The sequence below is a fragment of the Erithacus rubecula genome, assembly GCF_903797595.1.
Source record: "Erithacus rubecula genome assembly, chromosome: 1".
Lineage (NCBI taxonomy): Eukaryota > Metazoa > Chordata > Aves > Passeriformes > Muscicapidae > Erithacus > Erithacus rubecula.
In genome coordinates, this window is record NC_136658.1 from 16766917 (window position 1) to 16793822 (window position 26906).

Sequence of the window (26906 nt, forward strand, 5' to 3'; positions counted from 1 at the left end):
AGGATGGTACTGTAAAGCAAGAGCAATCCATACCTTTGCTGGGGTGCATCCTTATATACACACACACCTGTATCCCCAGGTAGTCAATTTTCTTCTTTGCCAAACAAAGGAGCACTTTGTGTCACCCACCTCTGCAAAAGCCATCTGCAGTTCATCAAACAGATTCTGCACTTGAGGATGCCCTAGTTCCCAAATCACCTAACACTGGAGTGCACAGCAGTGGGGCAGCAGCAACCCTGGTGCTTCTGCCCTACACTAAATGTAGAGTAGAAGCTTTTCTGAACACATCTCCCTGCTGCAAGACTGAACATATACACAATTGCCAAAAAGTCAAATGGAAACAAAACATTTTGGGGAAATAGTACTAGGAGAAATAGCTATTTATTTCTCCCCCCACTTATACTCGGAGGACTTGCTGAAAAGTCTGAACATCTGGAAAGTGTTGCAAAAGGCAACTGCTAAGTAAAGGATGGTATGAAATGAGGAACGTGAGGATCAATGGACAATGAACAAAAATTAGTTCAAAAAACTGTTGGGAAGATTTTTGTTAGGAATATAATCCAAAGGATACAGGTGTGTTGCTGAGAGTTGGCAGTACTGAGAGACACTTTACTAAAGACACAGTGATGAAGTGTCCCAATACAGATGAAAGATAAGAAGCACTGTAAGAGAATATTATAGATGTATGAGACGATCATTACAGATCTGAATATCAAAAATGCACTACAAAAAAAAAAAAAAAAAAAGCAGAAACAAGATATATAGCTGCATTTGACTGTAAAGGAACAGCCAAGCATTAAAAATACACAATTAAAAATAAAAACAAAAGAGTTCTGCATGAGAGAAAGCTAGCAAAAGAGAGAATGAAATAAGAAAAGCATATGAGAAGCACAGAGAGGCAAAGGAGAATACAAACAAATGAGAAAAAAATTAAGTAACAGCTGCTGTGAAGAAGACTGGGTTGATATTACCTTTTGTTCCATCTTCAGGTAAAAGGTTAAGAACATTTAGATGAATTAGATATACTTACATGAGTGATATATTATGAAATCCATCAATATTTAAAGGACAGTCTTAAAGCAGACAGTGTCAAAAAGTCATGAAGGATGGAGAGATCCTGAGGGACTGAATGAGGAAAATGAAAACTTAGGAAAACCTAAGAAAAATACAAAATAATCAGAAAAGAAGAATTTTGAAACAAATGGCTAAGTACTTGTTTCAAAATCTAAATTTTGTAAAGCAATGAGAAACATTCCAATGGAGTGGTCCAAAGCAAATTTTGTGAAACCGTTACTTTTCCTGGTTTTTAGTTTGTTTTATTTTACTTTAGCAGAATGTCTGTCCAAACAGCTTAGGAAAAAACTGTGATGTATGAATCCTATTGTCAGTAGGATTTCTGACACAGTTCTGTGTGATGAACACATGAGGAATACATGGTCCTAGTGTGGATGGGTGATACTGAGAAAAACAACAAACCACATCAAAACCCAACCCTCAGAAGAACTGTTCTCTTAACTTTGTAAAACTGGGGCAGACCTGGGGTGACCTATTCAGGGTGATTCTTGGAAATACTATTCTAAATTTGGGCCTATGCATTATTGTTATAGAATGAAGGACAGTATTTGTGGAGAGAATCAGACCAGAGGGAGGACAGGACTGGAATGCAAAGTGGTCTTTGTACAGTGGATAAATATCTGAAATCTGCAAGACACCTTAGAGACAAGAATATAGCATTGCATTTAGGAAAGAGGAACCAAATGCTTGAATAAAAGCTGGGAATAACTGGCCATGCTGCTAATAAGGAGCTTCAGTGTTACAGACCACAAAGCAAATATGTGACACTGATGCAAATAATCAATCAATTTATATATTTCATATTGACACATTTGAGATATTTAAAATACAGGGTTTATTTGTAATGCTGTTGTGCATTTCAGTGCATAAATGGCTCTGGCTCTCTATTTTAAAAATTTGAAGGATGTGGTTTATCTTGCACCAGAGAAGAGCTAAGGGGAACATTTGGAAGGTGAGTGACAGGCAGGAACTGGTTATCAGGGGAGGATGAAAAATGGACTTTACTGAATAAAATGATAAATCTTTACTGATAAATCAACAGGATAAGCACCTTGTGAGGGAAGGTAATGACATAATAGGGTCCTGAGTCTCTGTGGAAGCATGTAGAACATGATTTCTCAGAGGCTTTTCAAATCTTCTACACCTGTGACTCTAGGCTCATGTGAGAACAGGGTCCTCACCAGAATTTCTTTGAAAGACAAGATGTCCAAATTTGGGCTCCTTTGAAAAAATTAATTTTAAAAGTACTTTATGAGGTCTTGGCTAAAGAGTCATCTAAGCAATAGTTTGGGAGTTTTCTCTTTCAGCAGGTCAGGATTTCAGCCAAAGGCATCTTTGCTGCTTTGTCTGTTTGAACTCAGGAGTTAGTAACTCAGAGTTGTGTGCAAAATGAAAGAAGGAATGGCACCACAGAGTTCTGGGTTTGACTGTTTCTGGAAAAGCAGTAATATCTGCTGTGAGCCAGGTGAGCAGAAGCAGAGCAACATAGATACCTTTGAGAAAAGGACATTGCAGCATTCAACAAATCACTGGAAGTGCTTGCTGAGAAATGCAATGTTTCTTTTCACTGGCACCCTCCTATAGGCTTAGTTTTCTGCCACACATCTTTATTAATCTAGCCAATAAAAATTGATTCTGATCATCCTTTCCTCAGTTTGAAACTGGGTCTGTTCTGAGGTGATGGTCTTTAGCATCTTTCATTGTCAGACCTCTGTGATTCCAGCTCTTGGTACAAATGGCAAAGTATGATGCAAAGATACATTATCATTAGTATTTCATCTTGGTGAAGGATGTTTTTCCATTGGTGTTATTATAATATAAATTAGAACTTCAATGCCATGCAAGACTAATAATGTCATAAAGAATTATTCTAGTATTGTTTAAAAATATGGATTTAAAAGAACAATAAAAATCTGATTTTTGTCCATTGCTTCAAAGTATCATTTGGTTCTTTCTAAATATCAAGCAGCAGAAAGTTCGAAACCCTCATATAATGAATGAAGCAAAAGTTACAAAGACACGGTCACAAAACTTTGCATCACAGAGAACAATATCAGAGAATATTTATTTAATGGTTGGTAGACTTCTGTTTTATTTTAAACACTTGGAAAAACAACTAATTTCAATAACAAGTTTATAGAATGACAGTGGAAACAAGGCTTTTTGTGAAAGATCTTATGCTTATACAAGACCATAACCTAGGCAGTACATGCAGCTTTAGGACATCCTGTGCCACATCAGAAATGCTTTTTAGCTCTAATTCTGATCTGTCAAGAAATGAACTTGCCTACTCACATTTTTTTAAGAAATTGCTCTGGTAGGTTAATTTTGCACCAACAAGCTCTATGACAAGTCAAGTGTCACCTGTTGGTTGTCCTCACCTGCTTAATTTTATTCAAATTAGGCATCGTCTGTCCTCCTACAGCCAGCATAAAGCTGGCATAAAGCTTAAAGCCCACATAAGCTCTTAATAATTTGGCAGAAATGTGACAGAAATTTAACACTGAATCTGGATCAAAAATTGTACTGCTGAGACATCCATTCATGCACACACCTGGCATTAACAATCAGAGACACACAGCTTAAGAAGAAGGCCAGCAGTGTGTGAGCTAGATAAAGTCAAAAGGAAAAGAGATGTATGCAGTTTCATACCCAAAAGCAGATAGTACTGGAAAACAGGATGGGATAACAGTTATGGGATCATACAGAATCTGATGGGAAGAGGCATATGGCACATGCTGTCAGTCAGCAACATCATTGGGGGATGTCTCCTTGTGCAGAGCACTGCAGAAACCAGCAGTGGTTTGGACAGAGAAAGTGGTATGGCCCAAGAAACCACATGAGAATTTCCATAGAGGGTTGAATCTTTGGCAAACAATTCCCATGAACTCCTAGCTCTACATAGGCACCACTGGAGATCCAAGGTAAAGAGCTTTTCTTCCAAATAAAAACAGGCTTCTCTTAGGCAAAACAACTGGAAAAGTCATCAATTATGCAGCAATTAGTTTCCTGCATTCAGGGGTGCTGAGACGTGTGACAAAAAGACTTACTGTGCTCATTTTAGAAACCCTGAGAGCTTCACTGACCCGCACACATCACACAGGGTTGTTCTTGCCTACGAGGAATTTACCAAAATCCTAATAAATGAACACTGATATCTAACATTTACCCTCACAGCACTCCTGGGATGTAGCACCTGAGGCAGAGATGGCTGGAAATTGTATGTTCAAAGGTGCTTCAGAGACTACCTTTTTTTGAAGTCCTAGACCTATAATTTAGATGGCACAGTCAGTCTAAAATCTTTCTTCAGGCAACTAGAGCTTCAGGTTAGATGACACAGTCTCAAATCTTCCCTCCAGCTCCTCCTCTATCATTTGTGATACTTTAAAAGTTGTCTAAATTTTTACAAGTTGACACAGAAAACTGACAAGATACTGAAGACACAACATAGCTAATCAAGAGCTGGATTGGAGCTCTAGATCAGAACCTGGAAGATTTCCAGATGAGGCTTTTCTCCATCTCAGAGGCTTTATCTCCATCTCAGAATCTGAAGGGATTCATGGTGAAGTCTTTTACACTTCAGCTTCAAACTTGAATGTTGTCTCTTCCAACCCAACTTTATGTTGCAAAGTACCTTTGAAGATCAGAAGTCCAAGAAGTCAGATTGAACCTAGTATTTCCAAGTATTTACTTGAAGACTCTTGAAGAGAAGTAAAAGGCAGCAACATGGTGATGTAGGAACTCTTGGACTGGACAGTTAAAAGTCTGTACTAAATCAAGTAGAGCTCAATTCTGAAGATGTCTCATATGGACTTCAGTTAAGCAAATTAACTTCAGGCGAATTATCCTGTGTTGAGCCTTGTTTTGCCATGAACAAAAAGTCTTTCTAAAAGACAGCTCCATACTTTTCTGAAGAGCCTTATTAGAGGTAATAGCCTTAGCATCAGCTGCATAGCCCTGCCTATGAGATCAGTGTGGTGCTGTTCAGAAATGCTGCTTCAAGTGTCCAAAGCTAGAGAGCCTCACTGAGAGAGTCCTGCATTTAGGATACCAAGCCCTGCTTCACTGCAGGGTAATGCTGTGGTCCATTTGGTCTGAGGGCACTAGCAGTAATTCCTCCTTGTGTTCAGCAGTATGCACACACTACTGGCAGTATAAACACACCACCATGGGCTGGATAAATTACACAGTGTCAGAAAAGAACATTAAGCTTCCTTATTTCTAAGCTTTGCTACTCTCTCTGCTCCACTATTGTCCAGCATGTGCAGGGGGTGGACAGACTTCCAACACAAACCTTCACACATCTCCTTGGAGTCATGTGGGGAGAACTTTGAAGTTCTCCATTGAAGCATGGCATGATTGCAAGGGCAAGAGGAGTCACAGCAAGGTAAGGTTTCAGTAGCCCCATTACCCCCTTGCTGCAGTACTCAGATCCCAGCAGCAACTAAAGCCTGAACACAGCAGTGCAAAAGGAACATGTCTCTACAGAGGAAATAGTAAAGTAAAGCAGTACCCTGACAGCTCATAAACTCAGTGCTCATGTATTTTACTGAATCGAAGTCATTTTTATAGGTAGGGATGATTATTCCTTGACACTATTTTGTATGTAAAGCTCTCAGCTTCTGTTCCTTCTGATTTACTGTGCGTGCGTGACCTTCTCTCTAAACTTGACAGTAAATATTCTGTTTGTTTATTTTCTTGAATAAAAGGGAAGGACCAAGCCCAAGGTTGCAAAGTCAGTATAAGAGAGTCAAATTTATTCAGAGAACATGCACAAGGATGTAGTAGATAAAAAAAAATGCTTTAGGGTGAGGGCATATAAAACACAGCAGAGAGGAAAAGATTTTAGTTGCTATTTTTACATTCAGTCAGTTTTCCAGCTAGCCAATGTCTCAGTCTTGCTCAGATGCTGTTCACCTATGCAATCACTGGCAATCCCAATCCTAAATGTTTCCTTGAAAATACAGACAGATGCTTAAGCCTTTACCAGCCTGCTAACCTACTGGCAAAATAAGCCCAGAAATGTGTAATATGACACTTTACAGATTTTCAGGTGCATTTACCTTCGTTTCTTAAGACTTTGGCAAACAGGATGACACAGGAGCAACACTGTGCTGTCCTGTTTGGGATGGAATAATGAGGAGTGGTTGTGCTGCTGTGGAAGGCAGCAGAGTTTCTGTGGAGCCACTACACCTCTCCTGGCTGAGCAGCACTAGGTGGCACTGGTGGTATTCACATACATTCTCATCTGCCTTTCGATTTCCAAAAGGAATCCATTGGTACTTTCAGACTTTCAGCAAGCAAGAATGCAGTGGAAAACAGCTCAAGTATTTCTCTCAGTGGTTTGTGAGCCAAAGATTTTTCTTTTGAAACCCGTTTTTCATATTAATTGAGGCTGAAGAAGGACTGAATGACGCTCTCTCTCTCAGCACTGCATCTTTAGCTTGTTAACCTCACTTACATGGTGTTTAAAGAGTACAAGCTAACTGATAGAAATACTGTGTTGCACATAATGGTGCATTTATAATAATTGATTATGGTGCTGTATTATGTGTGAGAAGTGCCAAAGGGCTTGATTCTGTGATGGCAAGCTATCAGAGCTGATTGATGGCACCAACACCCTTACCTTAAAGTGCAGTCAGACTTATCTGAAAGTGCTAACACCACGCTGGGGTTAGCAGCATCACAAATTATCCTTCTCTAAACTGACCTTAGAAATTCCCTAAAGGTTGCTTGTCAGTATGTTTACTGGCTTACAAATTGAAGGAAACAAACACAGAACAAAGCAGCAATAAAGGGAAAAGGAAATGGATTTTCTTGGAGATCATGCATTAAAGCAAATTGAGGCACAGATTAAAAACTGCACAAGAGAAAAACTTTGGGTGTGACCAGGGAAATCAAAATACCTGCCATCAAGCTTTTTAATGGAGGTCAGAACTCAACTACCTTGGTTTTATATTAACTTCTTGCTCTGAATTCTGGGGGAGAAAAATTCCCTAAGCACAAACAAGGGTAATTTGAAGAAAGAAGAGAGTTTACTTATCTAAAGAACATAAAGTAATGGAGCCTTTTCCCTCACAAATATAGTAAAGGTTGCTCTTTCCAGTCAAAGCATTTGCACAGCAGTACTGGTTTCATCCTGTGAAACCTTTCTTGGCAATGGCAATTTGAGCACAGGGTTTATCTCTGCATGACTTACAACTACCTATCCCTGTGGTGTTTTGCTTCTGCCTTGTGGAAACCACAGAGCCCCAGCACAGTCCCTGCTCCTGCTGCTGAGAGCCTGGTGCTAGCAATTCCTGACCTCATTTTTAAGGGATTGCAGATAGAAGACATGCAGGGCAGGAAAAAAACTTGAAGCACCTTTTGTAATCCCTACTGAAATATTTAATTTCTTCTAACTTGAATGTTGAATGAAAAGGACAGTTTAGTGACACACCTAAAGGCTTACCTCTGCCTTCTCTTGATGTTATCAGACTGGAAGGTTCCCTCAGATACTGGCACTCTAACCATGCAGATGTGCAGCTGGACTTCTTATCCAACCTTTATGTTGTCTTTTCTTTTTTTGCACATTTCTACAAAACTCAAACCAGCCAGCACTTAGTGAGTTCAGACACACTCTTCATTTAAATATCAAAAATACTCGAGTCAGAAACACTAATCTTCCAAAATCTATTCAGAGTCAAAATAAATGGAGAAATGGACACAAAACATAGATTTGTACTTACTTCCCTCGCACATCAGCAAACCAAGATTATTCATGTGAAAGACCATCTTAATATCATGTCTTTCCAAGCTCTCTGTCAGTCAACACATAGTAACTTTGAAAATACAGCTAGTCAGTTTGAAAAATTTGTAATTTCTAGATTCACTATCACCTCTTTTCCCTTGCCTATCTTCAAGTTTCTGTCTTCTGCTTAACAGGCGAGTGTACAGAAAATGGAATCAGGCTTTTATTGGAGGCATGTCATGAAAACAGCATGCTGGGACATGTGAAGCTCTAGTTTTTCACCATAAGGCAGTTCAAACAGCAGGACAGGTGCCTAGAGAAGTTTGGGAAACTTGAAATTTGGAGATACTCAGAACTCAATTGGTCAAGATATTGAACAAAGATCCTGTTCTAGCTGAGTCCAATTTGAGCTGTAGGCCTCCAGAAGTCTTTAAGAATCAAAATTTTTCCATGATTCTAAATTTGCATCACACTTGTTAATATAAACCACATCATACACTGTGGAAATATTTTAAATTTGTGATTCTTTTGTATCACATAGACACGTTTTTCTGCCACATTCTTTTTTACTAAACTAAGGATTATTTAGGAGATCAGTAAAAAATTGGCTGGCTTGATCTATTCTCTTCCTAGTTCTTCCAGTAATAGCTAAAATATATATATCCATGCTACCTAAAGGTTTGTTCAGTTATAGGACCAGAATTGATCAATACTTGAACTGAAAACTGCTGGGAAACTGCCTCAGGGTTAGATGCAGCACTTATGCTTTTCCTTCAGCAGCAAGCCTTCAGTGCCAGAGACCAGTTCTTGATACTGAAGGAGGGGCACCAAGGATAGTGCCTATGTCTGTCTTCTTACCAGAGAGCACCTCAAAGCTTCCTGAGTGCAAATGATTTCATATTGGTATCCTGGCCAAAATAAAGCATGGTTGTTATTGCAGGTACTTCCCATCCTACCCTTTCCTTCTGTTTGGTTTCAGCTAGCCAGAGCTTACTTCCCCACAGTGGAAAGAACTTAGATTTTCTCTTTATACCTTGTGTTTGAGGGGGGGAAAAAACCCAACCCAACTCAACCCAACCCAACTCAACCCACCAACTCAACCCAGACCAACTCAACCCAACCCATCCCAACCTAACCCAACCAAAGCCATCCCAACCTAACCCAGCCCAACCTATTCCCACCCAACCCAACTCAACCCAAGCCCCCCTCACCCAACCTATCCCAACTCACCAACCCAACTGAACCCAATCCAACCCAAGCCATCCCAACACAACCTGAACTGAACTGAACCAAACCAAACCACCAATCAGGAAATCCCTCTCCATGGTTCTTTTAAAGGTGGCAGTCCTATGCAAGTCCTCTCACAGAGGCAAGGGATCTGAAGGAGTGTGAACTCCTAGCTGCACCTCAGCTGTTACCCATTCCCACCTCACCTTCTCCTGCCCCTTGTTTCTTTGACTTTTGGGGAAGCAGTCCAGGGCACATCTTGTGCAATGCACTAAAGTGACTCAAGGGAGCTGTGCAGCTTATGGTAACCTAGAATGCCTGAAAAGCCTGAGAACAATGATGCTTCAACCTCTTAATGAAAACCAAGTAAAACATTAAAAAGATGCACTGCAGTACAGCTGAGAAGCTTTGTTCTTGAGAAAAAGGATGCAAAAGATCCTTCTCCCTTTAGCCCTGCTCTTTCAAACACTTCTTTATCCAGCATTGTGATTTCTTTTGCTTCATCTTACATAACATGACAGAAGTGGAGATGACATAGAAACTGAAATCAGTTTCCTGAAGAACATGCCTCAGCTGACTTATTATGATTGTAGATCATGGAAATTCACTGATTACTGCAAATGAGGAAAATACAGTAAGCTCCCACCAAAGGGATACAGTAGCTATAAACAGGCCAGCACAAGCAAATAAATGCACCCTGAGATAAGCATTTTGAAAGCAATAGAGCAAGGAAGATATGAGAGGGACTAATCATTCACAGACAACAAACTATTTTATTTGGTCCATAATGAGGCATTTGAGAGTGTTTTAAAGTTTCAGATTGTCACCGAGTGAACTATTCTCCTATTAATCTGTTAGAGAATTGGTAAACAGCCACAAAAGGAGCAGCACATGCCCATGGCATTAGAGGGAAAATTGCCTACAGATTATAGTAAAACCGTTTTCCAGAGGCTGGAAGAACACCTGAGAATACTACCTGTGCTGATAACACTATCTCTGCAGAGGAGAAAATGCTTAACAATTATCTACAATACCAAGAATGGCCACATTTTTCTGAGTGCCTCTATAAAAGCAGTCAGGGACCAGGTTTATGAGATACAAAGCAGCCAGGTAGAGAATTACCAAAAGAAAAAAACCCCAAAGTATTAATTATGCCTGAGAAATGTTTGGGAAAGAGAAGAGATGGAAGCTTTCTACATTTTGTGTTTCTACTTTTTAAAATTATTTTTTATTTTGAACCCCAGCCCTCCTACCCTTCTCCATGTGCAGGCAGTTTTAGGGGTGTGCCTCTGCAGGGAGGAGGTAGATTGCTGCTATGTGGGTCAGTATGTCACCCTACATCAGACAGGCAGGATTATCCACAAGGCTTTTTAATGAGTCTGTATTTTGCTTGTGTATCTTTTCCTTGTACCATGTTGCAGAATGTCTCTGCCAGCAAAAAAGCTGGGGGGGGCAGGGAAGGGTTGTCCTAAAAAACACTTTAAAAATATTGTCTCTGTCACACCAAGACTCACACAAGTGTTACAGACACACTGCATAGGGACTGTTCAAGCTCCAAGTAATGAAACTGGATTGTTGATAGGGAACCCTTTCTGGATACATTACACTCAGGAGAGGGGAAATAGCTGGTTATTTTCCCACAAAAAAAAAAAAAAAAAAAAAAAAAAAAAAAAAAAAAAAAAAAGTCTGCAGACTTTGAGCAGCCATCACTAAGACGCTGTTTGCCCAAAGCATATTTTGGTTCACACTTTGTGTCTGAAGTATTTCAAAACAAGAGAGAATAAATTTTTGATGGCAAAAAAAGATGTTAGAGTTAATATAGATTATATTTTAAGGTTGGAACAAACAACAGACAAACACAGAGAGATGTGAAAAACCTGATGTGCAGTTTAAAAGCCTCTGGAAAGAAACAAAAATTTAAAGAAACAATCCAGTTTTCCTCTGAGTGATTGAAGAAAACATGCCAATAGATCCCCATGACTTACAGGTCAGTATATCTCCATCTGCACAGGAAGGAAGTATACAAAGATGTATGGAAATTATAAATAGGGTAGGTAGAAAACTCTATATCCATACTGGCTGCTGAAACTGCTAATGCAGAAAAATATAATGGCAATGTGAAGGAGTAGAAAAATACCAAAGAGTGGATACAGGCATACTCAAAAGAGCCAGAGAGAACACTGAAAAAATGCTTTTAAGTGAGCTATCAGGCTCTACTTCTACTTTAAGGTATATCAGTCACAGGAAAGTCACATGCATTCAGGACTTTATCTATAAGTGATAAGAATGAGTAGAAAAGAAAAAGTTTCCATGTGTATCTGTAAGCATGACAATTCGTGAATGCTTTGATATATAAGAGAAGTATAGATAACTCTGACTACAAAGTTTTAGTGACATTTCTAAAAAAAAAAAAAAATGGACAGATGTTTTTAATATATGTTAACTACTTTATTCAAGTGCTTTTCAATGGTTTAGTACTAGAAAACACACTTGGAAAACATGTGATGATACCCAACATTTTGTCTTCAGCTTTCAAGTAGACTCAAGATTCAGCAATAAAAGTAGTCTGATAATGTGTCAGAAAATATCTGAAGAGAAATCCAAAGTTTGCATATATTCTTTTGCTTGTTCAAAAAACCAAAAGTAACTGCAAACTATTTTGGATTGTGCATGACAGTATGCTCTTTCAGGTACAAAGAAAGGCAACTTAAACAATGGAGAAGTCAGAGAATCTGCTTTAGGAGGAAAGACTGAAAAGACAGAAACTCTTCAATATGAATTAAAAATTAAAAATTTTCAACAGAGGAAATAAGATTAAAGCTGGTTAAATAATTCAGGTGGTGGATCCTGCAATACTAGGAATAGGGAGTACTCAGGCAATACAGAGATTGGCTTAAAACAAGTGAAAATACTACCTTGAGTGGCAGGGAATGCTTGTTGTCAAACCTGAGGGAGCAGGTTCAGAGAATAGACCAGAAAACAATAGACCAGAAATCCAGACACAGATGTATGAAAAGGCCTGGACAGGGGTGCAGCCTCTAAGACACAGAACAGTCCTGAAGGCTGGAGCAATAGCAAGGCCAGGGACTGACTGCACAGAGTGCCCATTCTCCTGACCCTCCCCAAAATTACCTCTGCATTGCCACTGTTGGAGGCAGAGCCAAGGGCAGGATGAGTGGGGCATCTCCTGTGGTGTTAAACTAGTTCTTCTAATAAAAGATAAATGCAATTAGGAAAACAATCAACACCCTTTATGTTTACAATTCATTTCCTTGTCTTATTCTTTCCTCTGCTGTATCAGTTTTTACATTAAGGAGTTGTCACTATAAGCACTCCCAATGATTTCTTATTGTGATTATTAAATAATATTCTCTGGAGTTATGAATAGATATCAGATCTGCCTCTCCTTGTTCCCATTCTTCCCTCTGTGTATCCCATCATTCAAAACCACACCCTCTCACATGGCAAAACAGGTGGTATGAAGGGACACTAAACAGTAATAACTTCCCATTTTTTTTCCTCTTTGCCCACAGACTTTGACTTCCAGAAACATATTAGTGTGCAACTTCTCTCAGTCCTGAAGTGCAGCCAGCTCAGAGGCAGACTGCTGCAAGTGTTTAATGGTTCCCAACAGCGTTAATCAGTAGATAAGGACAGGAGGTTAAGGATACTTTGCCCAAATAAAATGAACAAACCCATTTCAAAGGTCTTGTATTTCTTTGAAGTAGTCCTGGAGAAGACAAAAAAAGGTACACATATATAAAATGCAAGCATTGGAGAAGGCAATCAGAAAGGGTGCTGGATATGTGGAAGGATTACAGAGGGGAAAGAGAAATTAATTATTTGGCAACCAGCTTCTGCTGGAAACAGGGAATCTTGGGGCTCAGGAGCTCTTTAACCCATGCTACATGTGGTAACAATTTGATTTAAGGAAGATTTTCTCCATAATTTAACAATTAATCCTTGATGAGACCCTGGCAAGGCAGATGGCTTTTTAAGCTCTGCTATAGAAAAAGTTGTTCTGCAGTAAGAGCAACAATCCATGAAGCTATTACTCATTTCCCAACCCACCCTATGTTACTTTTTAGCAAGACTGCTTTTCTGTGTCATTCTTGTTTTTATCTTGTGATTCTTTCCCTCCCTCTCTCTCTCTCTTTTTTTTTTTTTTTTTTTTTTTTTCGTCCAGCAAACTAATTTTTCAGTATGACAAAACCTGAATAAGGGTTTCAAAACCTTTCAGTTCTCAAGACAAGGAATCAGAGAACATGTGTTCCTGGGAAAAAAAAAAAAAAAAAAAGACTGGATTGTGGATTCTGTAGGAAAAAAATCAGTACAAACTGGTGTTTAAAAGATACAAATACTTATTTCCTCAATGCAGACATATGCTAAATCACTGAGATACCAATCTCTCCTCTGGCCCAAGCCAGATGTATCTATAATGTGCAAAAAGGAGGTTCCCTGGTCCTAATCTTTCTTCTTTACTTGTTATAGCCATCTGCACATCTTACTTGCCAGTGGGAACTGAAGCCAGTAGAACTTCACAGTTTCCTGCTTTGAAAATGTTAATAAAGAAATTCAGGGGGATTTCAATTTAAAAAAAATGGAAAAAATTAATCGTGTTTGGATACTACAAGTCAGAAATGCAAAGCTTTTTATTTTGTTGGAAGGAATGCTATTTTAAAGTGCTATAATGTTTAATGTTAGCTTTCTGTGAGAAATTCCAGAGGCCTGGACTTCTATAAAAGAACTTGTCAGGGCAGTTAGATGTGCTCACCATCACTGTCATGAAGTCCATTAGCTGTTAGTTGTATTTACTTTCTTTGACAAGGATGTGAAAAGAATTATTGATTACTGATAGGCAGAACAATTATACATGGAGCCAGTTCACATTTCATGAGCCACGGTAGAATTTAGGATTCCTTAAGCATTCCCTATATGAACTTTACTGAGCTGAATGTTCAAATAAAATAGAACCATTTAATGAATTTTAGAAGAAATAAAACATACTGTCCTCTGATCATTGATCAAGGGGAGTTTCTAATGAATCCAGTGCATAAGGCAAGCTGTTCCAAAATTCATACTAAGAAAATTAACTCCTGTAACTGGAAAATACAGCAATCTGTGTTTAGGAGTTGGGCTAATCTTCTTGGCACTTTGCTCTGCTAAGCCAGCTGTAGTGCTCCTGCATCCAACCAGCAATCTCTGCCCTGCTTCACTGTGCATACAGACACTCATCTTGCTCAGGCTGAGCTCAAGATCCCTCCATCATGCTCCATTACACTGCTGGAAAGATGCCTCCCATCTCTCCCATGTAATAAGAAGCTATGCTGTGCCACTGCCTTTGTCAGAAGCTAAGAAAGCCAAATTTTGCATCATTTCCAGGCCTTTCAGAGTCCTGATAACCAGTCCACTGGGAATTTCAGCAACTTTGGCAGCTTATGGACCAGTATGGATGAGTTGCTACTGAACAGCAACTGCTTAAATCTCTGGAGGACCAGGGAGCAGCACACAAGATTTGTGCCCTGTGTCTCTTTAGTAAGAGAGACATATGTGCCTCTGTGTCTGTCTGAACCCTCTCCAGGGGTTACAGGGAAGTCAGATGAATACAGATGGATACCTGCAAGCTCATGTGTCACTCAGGTCTGATCTGTTCTCCTTGCAGAGAGACAGAAGTTAGAAGTGAGATGCACAGACTGCACTGGCAGCTGGTCACCTCCCAGGTTTTCCCTTCAATCCACAGACACATCAGAGCACTTAAACACATGAAGAACAATTTCCTCCATTAAGAAATGTGCCATACATTGATTTGTTTCCATGCTGGTGCAATCCCTAGGATCCAGCCTAAGGTTAGTATGCATGGATTCCTTTAAGATTTTTATTTACACTTTCTCCCTCTTTGTCCTTTACACATTCCTGTTTCTGCCTGGCCCTGTGCAAGGTATGAACACATGCACTGTGCAAGGTGAAGCAAGGGCCAGAGTGGGGCAGGGACAATCAGAGCTGCACTTCCTGCCACAGCAAGGTAAGAGACCTGCAGGTGGAACCTGTCACACTCTGAAAGGTTGCAGTCACATGCCTTTTCTCTAAAGAAAAGGCATGAAAAGTATTTTACACTTTCATTTAAAACCAGATCAAGTTAAATGCATGGGAGGAGTGCTGCTTGAAATCTGCATTTCCCTGGAATTCTACTTTCTGATCCCAGCTTGATTTGATCAATGTTCAGATTCACCATTCAGATTACAGAAGTGCTCAGTTGGGACTGCACCAGATTAAGAAGATTCCAGGGGATTATGTAATACAATTTATATGACACAATGATACCATGGTATAATGTCATTATTATTCAATGCATTTAGAGAAGTTGGAAGACTGAAAGCCCTTAGGTTTGTCTTCTACTTGCTATTGAACAGAAAGTGTTATCAGGAATGTAATTTTAATTGCAACTTTCCTTCTCTTGCAATTCTAAACAAAGACAAAACTTCAGAAATGCAAGGTTCATTACTGTGTCCTCAGCAAAATTAGAAAACATGATTCCTGTAAATTAACTTGTGTCATGCATAAATATTAATGGGAATTCACTTTTAGTATTATTCAGCTGCTCTATCTGTTTAGCCCTTGCTAAAATAATTTCTGTTCTTGTCATCCAGAGAGAGTTTTGACCACTGGCACACAGGCATTTTCATAGCTATTGGGATTTGGGGATTATGTTTGTCCTGAGGCTTTGGACATTTTCTATAGTTTCTGTGAGTGACTGCTCAAATTATGTGTTTGAGTAATTTCTTTGTGGAGTAACAATTTTATAATCCCTTTAAAGGGCTCTTTGCTTGTGATGCTGATACTCATTTGGGCTGACAGACTATTAAAGAAGAATAGTTACTGATCTCAGAAGAAATTTTTTCCTGTTAACTGTGCACTTCATTTTACCTTTTCCTCTCCAGCACTGACTGCACCCCAGAATAGAAGTTTGTCACCTTTATGTGGTTCATATGTGAATTGTTCTTTGGGGAGAAAGCAAAGCAAGGGGAAAGATAGAGAAGAATTAATCCCAGGTCAATCCTACTCATTTCAAAGGGGTTTGATATATGAACAAACATTTCTGTCTGATGGGCTCCATGCTGGCCCAGCTCCTTGTGTCAGAGCAAGCTGCAAGCTTGGAGTGCTGGCTGAGCCTGGAAGCTCCCAGAACAGGCACAGGAGGGCTGCAGGAGTTTGCACAAATACCTTTCCTGTGCCAGTGGGAGTCACACAAAGCTTCTGCAGACAGCTTATACTGCACCCAGGGAAACCAGGAACAGCATATCAAAGGAAATAACATCAAATTCCTCTTAGGCTATCTCTTTCCTCTCTAGGAATGACATTTATGCAGGGATTATTACTTTCCTCCTGCCTCTCCTCTGCATACTCTGTGGTCTGCATGACATATCTCCAGTCAAGGACTTGCTTTGTTTTTGCTTAGGGACTTCTGCAATTCTTTTCAGTTTAGTTGAGATAGTACCTGCTATTATAAAAAATCAATTAAAATACAATTATGAAAAAAAAAAATCTCAGCATCCTAGAGTGAGGTATGTTAGACTGTGGAATAGTCTCCTGATGATGTGGTGGAAATGACTTTGCTTGCAACTTATGGAACTGCTGAAACAAAACACTCAAAACTATAAAGTAAAGAACAATTGAGATTTTTTTTCCCATGGACTAAAATGGGATTTAGCTGATGTGGTAGATCAGTGCAGGAATTTACGATTCCTTTTCTTCTTCTTTCCTACCTATATATAAACAAGGACGAAACAATTTTATTTATTAAAAACATAAAAACGTTAATCAAAAGTCAAACAACAAAACTCCACAGAAAATTGCTTGTTTTAGGAAATACATTTTCCATGGTTTAATTGAAAACACTATTCACTAAATTTCTGCAACATGTTCAAAGTCACCAGGTACTATCTTCATTATGGATTAAGCCTTATTTGCTTTAAGGAAACATTTTCTTTGAAGTGAATATTCTCCCTACTTTAAGTAGCATAACTTGCTTCACGTTTCTGTAATTTCCCAAAATTATGTTAAAGCACACATTCTTTTTCTAAGCTGGTAAGGATTAGCTCCTTGTCTGACGTACTTAGTTATTACTTGCCACTGTTTGCTTATCCATAAACTACATTAGATTTGAGTTTGCACTCAAGTTAAGGCAACCCCATGGAACATGCTATAGCATCTGTCCTTCCAAATCTATTCTGCCCTTCTACCTCTTCATATAAATCACAATGATAAAGAATTATGGAATATACCTGTACACTCAAATAGTCCTGTAAAAGTGAAGGAAGTGATTTTTATGCTTCTTTAAATGTGGAAGTAATGTTAGATATCCATGGTACATCAGGAAAAGTCAGGTTTTAAGAATGCCTTTCATTTGCCTGGGTAAAATGTGATAAATCATAGATTCATAATATGGAGGTAAAGACAGAGTAAAATTCTATTTAAAAGCAAGTAGATATTTATAGAAGTTATTGCATTCCTCTACCTTTCATCTACACTGTTATATAAGAGAGAAAAATCAAAGCAAGTCTTGGGAGGCCCGAGTCCTTCCCTGTCATTTTTTTTTTCCACTGCAAAAACACTACAGTCCACTGAGCACTGTGGGACTGGCATAGCTGCAGTGTCTGGCATTTATCTGTGAAAAAAAGGAAGTGTTAGACAAGGAAGAAGATAGATCCAAGCCTATACAGAACTCGTGTCTGAAATAGTGAAATAACCCAAGATTTTTCAAATACAGATGACAATGATTAGCTGTATAAAAATATTTACATCTGATTTTATGGTTTATTTCAGACTGTGCTTGTCTTTAATCTCAGGTGGAAGGGTATCAGAGCCTCTGGGAAATAAAACAAATAAATATGAGGGAGAGCAGATATCTAAGTGCTTAGCTTGGGCCTGTAAATAGGATGGGGATGGAACAGCTGGGATACCCAGATTTGTTCTTTTAGGAGTTGGCTGAAAGGAGATCTCTTTCTCTTCCCATTGATTCAATTTCAAGAACATATCATTGCATGAATTTATTTCTGGGATAATCAGTGACTGTCATGAATATCTGTAAGGAACTTCCATATCCTTGAGATGAATTTAAGGAGGCCTGGATCACTCCTAGCAATGCAATAGTCATCTTTCAATAACTGATCCCCTGTGCATGTGGAACTGACAAACCTGCACAAGTGCTAGGTCAAATTCCCCATCCCCTCTCTAAGGATAATTTTAAGGTTTTTAATCACTCTTTTTAAGCCTGAGCTTTGCATTTGGTTTGCTTTCAAGCTCCCTACTGTATCTGGTCTTCCTGTGGGCTTTTGGTTTTTATTTTCATTTGCTTTCAACAGATGTTATTTACTGCTATTTCACTCTGCTTTGGAGAGGATTTATCATTGAGATGTATTTTCATTTTAGTGCACAAATACATTAAATCCAGGCATGAAGCTTGACCAAAACAGCTGGAAAGTGACACTGAAATTAAGGCTATAGTGCAGCTTCTCTAATCTGCTGAGCCGTTTATATAAATGCAGTTTAAATAAAATGAGTCTGCAAACAGAAAAGCTTAAAGGATATTAAATCCTGGCTTTATAAATAATGGTCAAGCTAGCAGGAACTACCCCATAGTGTGTAATCTTTCTCTTTCATGTAACAAGGTTACCTCACAAGCTTTTTGGAGTAAACTTAATTAAAACCAGTGGAGAGAAAATGCAAAAGGGTAATGGTAATGAATTTTATTTCAGAAATCAAATGTATTTACATATCTATCTATGTGTGGACTAGAGGTATGTCTCCCTAGTCTTAGTGGGAGCAATTTCTTTTTCTCCCCTAGGATATTTACACTCACACACACAATTACAGTGAGCAGATAGAATAAGGTGGGGATGAGTGGACTCTTCCCTTTTCCTGTGGGAGAAAAGCTCACTGCATAGTTAAGGCTTTTGAAAGGACAGAATATGCTACATGTGTTGGCAATGAGTTTGTCAGTGTTCCTAACATTTCTATACAGCTGTAATCCATGCATTTAATAAAATATTGATATCTATTTCCACAGTTCTATTGTGCAGCAAAAATCTTAATGGGATCTAAATTAAACACTTCTACAGTGGGTTGGAGACTGCATGTCATTTCTTGCCCTGGTGGAAAAGCTTTGTGCCATCCCATCTGCTGTTCCAAATGCCAGACTTCAGAAATATCACTAAATGGGAGGGCTGTTGTAGAGAAGTACTTGCCATTTTATTTGAGATTCTGTTTAGCCTGGTAAAACATCCCCTTATCTGTTTGTATCACTGAGCTGTTGCTGAGCTACAGCCCCAGGTCTAATCTCAGATTGATGAAATGCATCCAACATGACATTTGACTCAAACTGCTCATAAATAATAATAATACTACTTTACATTTATATAACCCTTTTCAGCAAGAGCTCTCCCAAAAGGCCTTTTTGACCTCCAATTTATCTATTGTGACTCTCAGTGAATTAGAGACAAGCTAATGCTCTCTACTCCAGTGCCACATACAACGTGGCAATAGCTGTGAGATAAATTACATTTGTGATGAGAATCCAGTCATCTTAGCTATGTGATGCTCAATAATCCATCCCAGCAGAGATCACCTGTAACATTATCAGTGTCTCAGTGGTTCAGACAGCTGTCAACTGTATAAAAAGCTCCCTGCCCAATAAGTATTGACCCCTTTTTTCCAAATCTCTAACCCTCAACAACTCCACAGACCTTAATTTGGCAATGTTTACTCCAAGGAAAAAAAAAAAAGACACTTTTAAGTGCAGGAATTTGCAATTCATTGTTTGCCAAAACCAGAAGTTTCATGAATTCTAAAAAAAGTAGGTTCCTGAAACTATTCTGAATTTAAGGTGTTTGTGTCTCAATCCTAACCAAACAAATATGGAAACATTCAAATATACCACCATGATAGGATCACAGAAAAAAAGGTTGTGTAGGTCATATCAAAGCAGGGCTTTGTTCTGCTTTGTAGTCAGGATTTTTTTTTTCCATTTCACCTTATAAGAATATATTTTCAAAAGCATCTAGGCATCAAACAATGCAGATAGGGATTTTCAGATTCTTGTGCTGTGTCTATTGCACCTTGAAGCTTAAATCCCATGAATAAAATTGCCATGGATAAATCTGCCAAAGCACAGCACCTATCTACATGTCTAAAAAACTCACTGTGAGATATTTTCTCCCTCCTCCTGCTGAGAGCAGAGGTACAGCTCCTATTCCCATTCAGAAGAAGAGAATTTAGCCAATGAGGCACTTTTACTTCTGTGTAAAACTTCCTTTTTTGATCAATAGAGAATACATTTTTTGAAAAAAAATAATTTTCAATTACTTAGGTTACTTTAAAATGTCTTTATGGCTCAAAGACTATGCCAAAGACAGCTTACAATAACACATAGAATATATGGTAATGAAAAGAGAACACACCATCTTGGAAGTTGAAACTCTTAGCAAGATATAAGAGATCCAAACATAAATTCCTGTTCTCACCTTGCAGTGGGAGCTCAGGGATTTAGCCATTTTGGTGTGATATTTTATCATTTGGTTTTCTTTTAAAATTTTAAAGATGCTTCTTGTTAATCCATTTTAGCTCTGTTCCCAAGATAATTCCCATAAATCCATTATATATCACCTTGTTCTTGAAGAAAGGCTAATGTGATCAGCAATTATCAAAAGTAAACAGGATACTGATTTTATCATGCATTACACATTGAATCAATAGTGTGAGAAAAAGTCTAACGAACCAGTGATTTTTCCTATATATTGTAGCCTGTCTCTATACATTGTTCTGTCCTTTTTTGCTTTTCTCACCTGCTGATACACTTGTCCCCAAACCCAAAACATTTCCCATTTCTGTTTTGTGTCTGATACCACTAGAAAACTCAGATATGTATTTTCTATACAAGCACAGCAGTTTTAAAATCTGTACTTAGACAGCCCCAGGTAGAATTAAAAACCTTACTGTTCCAACCCTAACAGCTGGGTATCCCATAAACTCACAATTAAGTTAAATGAATTCTATATACCATCTTTGCAATCTGGCATCTGATGACCCTTTAGTTTCAGTTTGATGAGTAAAAATGATTGATCTTGTAACCAAAGTGTGAGCTACTCATTTCTACCTTCCTTACCTGTGAAGTATTCACAGAAAAATATGATGGAGGGCAGCCTTTAGGAGAGGGTCTTGGGGGTGCTGGTGGATGGGAAGCTCAGCATGACCCAGCACTCAGAGCCCAGAAATCCAAACATATCCTGGGCTGCATCCAAAGCAGGGGACAGCAGGGCAAGGGAGGGGATTCTTCCCCTCTGCTCTGCTCTCGAGACCCCACCTAGAGCCCTGCATCCAGCTCTGGGGTCCCAACATAGGAAAGACATGGACCTGTTGGAGCAGGTGTAGAGGAGACCACAAAGATGATCAGAGGGCTGGAGCAGCTCTCCTGTGAAGGCTGAGAGAGCTGGGGTTGCTCAGTCTGGAGAAAAGAAGAATCTGAGGAGACCTTAGAGCACTTCCCAGTACCTGAAGCAAACCTTACAGAGAGGTGACTGGGACATTTTACATGGGAATGGAATAACAGGGCAAGACAGAATGGCTTTAAACTAAAAGAGAATAAACTTAGATTAGATATTAGAAAGAAATTCTTTACTGTGAGAGTGCTGAGGCATTGTAAAATCCTACCAAGAGAAGCTGTGGATGCCTCATCCCTGGAAGTGCCCAAGTCCAGGTTAGATGGGGCTTGTTCTAGAGGAAGGTGTCCCTGCCCATGGCAGGTGAGTTGGAAACTGGATGATCTGTAAGGTCCTTTCCAACATAAACTATTCAATGATTCTATGAAAAAATAAAGCATTTTCTAATAAAAAGGTGTTCAGACCTCTGTTCAAGCCAGAAGGAATTTTGATAGTTCTGATTTTATGGACTGTAGACTAAGGTAGCAGAATTATGTTGATTTTCTTACAGGGGATAGAAATAAAGAGAAATGAAAGCAGATGGATCTGCCCCAGCAGTGAACCATTGGATACAATACTTTGCTTCAGTGAGTATCCAAATGATTTTCAGGTAGTTTGGTGCATAGGTAATTTATGTGCTTCCTTCTCTGCCTGCTATTTAGAAGCTGTTTCTCAAGAAGGGATTGTTCTCTGAACTTTTCACCTTTGCATGCACTATTTCATTCTTAACTCTTCTAATATTCTTCTTAAGGTTAACTTAGTGAAGTAAATTTGATATACTTTTTTGTTGCACTCAGAGACTCTGCTTGTGGCTGGGGTCAAACCCAAAACCTTCAAAAGAGCTCCTAGGTGGCTGCTGGCTTGATGACTGCATGTATCATGTCACAGAAGCTGTCCCAGCCACGAGAAGTTTGCCATCATTAACCAGAAGAAACAGTGTCCCTGCAAAGGGAAATGCTGCCAAGTACCTTGTATTTTGACCAAATATAAAGATTCTTCTTTAGGCACCTCAAATACAAAAACTGGATCTTAGATAGGACACATTTCATTTAATATTTTGGAGTATAAAACAGAAGCACAAATTAACATCTCACACAAGGTGTATCTGAGGACTCTGTGTTAAGACATGCAGCTCAAATACTCCATTTTCCTGGCCCCAAAACCAGGTAGAACATCAGACCTGGTTTCTACAGAGATTCTTACTTTTGTAGTGCTCACTGAGACATTTGAAAACCTGTCAATACATTTAACAGTTCACCCCTTCCCTTGGTGAGGATGTCTAGGATAGAGAAGTAATACAGTTCTTAATCACAGATACAAAATCTTTAGAGAAGGCAGCTGGAAAAACAAAGATTCTACATCCACAAGAGGAACTTAGTACCCAGAAATAATAATGCTGAACTAAATATCCACGATCTCTATATAAAAATGTCTCAGTTCAGAAAAATGTAAAATACATGTGCTTCAGTGCCTACAACAATCCAAAAACCAAAAAAAAAAAAAAAAACCCAACAAAATAAAGCTCACCCTCAAATTAAACAATCCAAATGTGTATAAAAATGGAATTATTATAAGGAATTTCCAGGTATCACCAGCATATCTGTCTGGGTTAAGCTACAAATATGCACAAACTTATATCTTTGGAGATTCCCAAATCTTTTAGAATCATCTGAATGCCTACACAAGAGCTGAGACAAGTAGATTTACAGAAGAGCATAAATCTTGGCAAAACACTGCATAGTAGTTCAATTATCCTGCTTCAGGGAAATCTAATTTAATTGCTGGAATGCAATCACTTCCGATAAGGTTTGATACGAGCATCATTTATTGTCGGTAAATGTATCTTCACCAGATGTTCTTTCTACAACAGCTAAATAAAATCAATAGTCACCCACTTCAAATAGCAAACTATTTGTTGCTGCTATAATTTGTAAACCATCTAGCCAGAGGTCAGCAACTTATTTTATCAAGAAAAATAAAGATTATAGCTTCCTTTAAAAAAACCCATCCACTAGTATTTATTATTGCAGAGTTCATTTTCTGTATGCACAGTTTCTCCTCGCTCAGTGCCTCATTGGTGTGTGGCCCACTTCCTACAGATTACTCTGCTGTGCCATTTCCTGGAGGATGAAATGAAGTCCAGCATCTCCTCTCATGGACCTTTCAATGAACTTTTCCAAATTTTGACATTTAAGGATATTGGGAAATTGCTGTAGTGAGTCGACCCCAGCCAAATGCCAGGCACCCACCAAAGCCTCTCTGCCACTGCCCTCTGCAACTGGACAGGACAGAGAAAATATACTAAGGATTCATGGGTTGAGATAAGGACTCACCAAATAAAGACATGGGGAAAACAGACTTCCATTAAAGATATTAATTGAATTTGTTAGTAACAAAATAGAACAGGATAATTAGAAGCAAAAACAGACCTTAAAAACACTTTCCCTCCACCCTTTCTCCTTCCCAGCTCTACCTCCTACCCCCAGCAGCACAGGGAGATGGGAATGGGGTTATGGTCAGTCCATCACAGGTTTCTGCTGCTGCTCAGAGCCTTTTCCCTGCTCCACTGTGGGTTCCTTCTCAAGGGAGACAGCCCTCCATGAACTTCTCCAAGGTGAGTACATCCCATGGGCAATAGTTCTCCCCAGAGTGCTGCTGCCTGGGTCACTCATCCATGGGGTGCAATCCTTCAGGCACAGCTGCTCCAGCCTGGGTCCCCCACTGGGTCACAAGTCCTGCCAGGAAACCTGTTCCAGGGTGGGTTCCTCTCTTCACAGCCTGCAGGTCCCTGCCAGGACCCTGTTCCAGCCTGGGTCTCTCATGGGGTCACAGCCTCCTCCAGGAATCCACCTGCTCTAGCCTGGATCTTCTTCCCAGGCTGTGGGATCTCTGTATCCCCATGGATCCCCATGGGCTGTGGGTGGATCCCCATGGACTGTGGGTGGATCTCTGCATCCCCATGGGTCCCCATGGGCTGGGGTGGATCTCTGGTGACAATCTTGATGACCAACAAGGCACAGCTCCTGAAGTCTCCTAACTCTCTCTGCAGGTTTGTGAGGTGAGGTATGACCAGAACCCATTCAGGCCCCTCCAAAGGCTGATGCCAAATGAGGCAGGTGGGACAACCCTATTCCTATGCATGTTTTAATATTCTCTGTTATTTAACAAATAAGTACTCAGAGGTTCTGATTTGCAGCATGGTGACATTTGGAATGTACAAGGGCAAGAAATGCAATACAGTCCCCATACTGGAGCTATTTCTACTCTATAATTAATTGACAAATTCTATCACAAGTAATTTGTATTTATGAAATTGCATAATAGACCCAAGTGGTTTTTTTAGATGTTAAGCCTATCTAGAGCAATCACACTGCAGTGAATGTATCTATTGTTAGCATTAGCACTGAGAATTTAAAACTGGAATAAATTTTTGTTACCTAGGGAAATTTACATATGCAAATTTAAGGAGCAAAAATCCCCAACCTATCAGTATTGAAGTTTTCTTGTTTTGTATGGTAAAACTCCCTTAAAATAATTAATCTTTTGTAGGGGCACAGTTTAGCAGATGTGCTATTTTGGAAATAGAACTTGAAGCTTTGTAAGCCTGCAAAATTTGCAAATAGATGAGAACAAACCCTTGGTAAATGAGATAAGGTAATAAAGTATGTACTCTTTAACTAATTGTAGACATAATGCCTAAAGATCTTGTGAAATAACTTCTGTTTTGCCAGGTATTAATATAAATTAGCTCAGCTGTGAACATGGTCTTTTCTTAAAAGCTGAATAGATTTGCCATGACATTGCTTTAAAAATTTTTGGAGATACTCTGTGGATAATGATGAATATTGAATGAATTTGCATTACATTAAACTACATGGAAACGTTTGACTCCTAATTATATTTCCTGTTTTGTCCTCACCAAATTGCATACATAAGTCATGCATCTTCAGCTGAAATATCAGAGCACACACCATAGCCATCCTTTTCCTAAATAGTCACTGGTTTGTCAGAAGGGAGGACTGGACTCTGCAAGTGGAATTTTCCAAAATTTTAATTTCCAAAATTCCCAAATTTCCAAAAATAAATCAAAATCAATCTTCGTGAATATGACACCTTTTCTTTGTCCAAGGATTCATAAAAGCCTATTACCTCAAAACAAGAATGTGCTGCTGGGAGCAGAAGCAAGGAAGTCTAGAACTGGTGGATTTCCACATCTCCAGTTCCTATGCACAATGATGACTATTAGAAAGTTGACATCTTTCAATACTTTCTACAAAGTTATTCTCTTTACAGTTTAGGAAAAACTTGAGATATCTTGCATAGCACTGTGTAGAAGCACCTGACACTCTTCACTGCAATACATTCTTCTCATGGAAGAAAAATTCTATTTGTCTCCCAGAGGGTTTTCTGATCACAGAAATCAACATAATTTGATCTGACAGCAGACAAAACCTCTCTTCAGAACAAAATACTTTACCTACAGACAGCTGTACCTGAGCCACAGATATATGAGCTCACTTATAGTCTTTAGAGAAATGGAGAGTGGCATGCAGAGAGCCATGGTAAGCATGATAATGGCACACAAATACAGGAGGATAAAGGGCAATTCCACCCTGTGCTTCTGTGGCTCATAATAATCTTACTCCAGCTCCTATTTCCCTTTACAGAAGGGACCTATGGAGCATCCAGAAACCAAGGATGCTGTGGGAAAGCAGGGCACATATAGGGTACAAGGCTGTGAATCCCATCTGTGAGAAATCCCACAAAGCAAGGCTGGAACTGGAAATAATAAATCTGTTCCTCAAAAAGGGTGCAGGCTGCTGTTGGCTGTAATTCTCCAAGCTGATGGAGAGATCCATGAGTTCCACTGAGACCCACAAACTGCACAAGTAAACTTATCTCTGGCTGCAATTTAACCCAACTTTAACAGCTCCCAGGCCCTCAATAACAGTATTCTCAACTGCTTTATTCTATCCTGCATTATTTAAATTTTCTCCTTAAGGACGTTTCCAGCACAAATTCTGCCTTTCTTTACCATGTCTGAACCTGTAGCAGCAGAAAAAACAAATATGGATCAGGGAAACTCTGGAAAAGCATCTCTCAAGTTGTTTAGGGTTTGTCATCACCATAATGAAACTGAGACAGGTTGCTGGCAACAATTTCTCTTTCAGGAAACTGATTACCTTACCCCATGTTAACAGGAACAGTTAGATTAGCAGACAGCATTAATCAATCCCCACTAGTTCTACATATTCTGTTCACTGAAAGGCAAGACATACTTTCTGGATAAGATTTTGCAAACACAGCTGGCATAGAGTACAGTGAAAGAGGTAAAAAAGTGGAGGCATTTTGTCTGACTGCAAAACGAGCCTTACCTCAGCTACTTTGACTGGATATCAGCT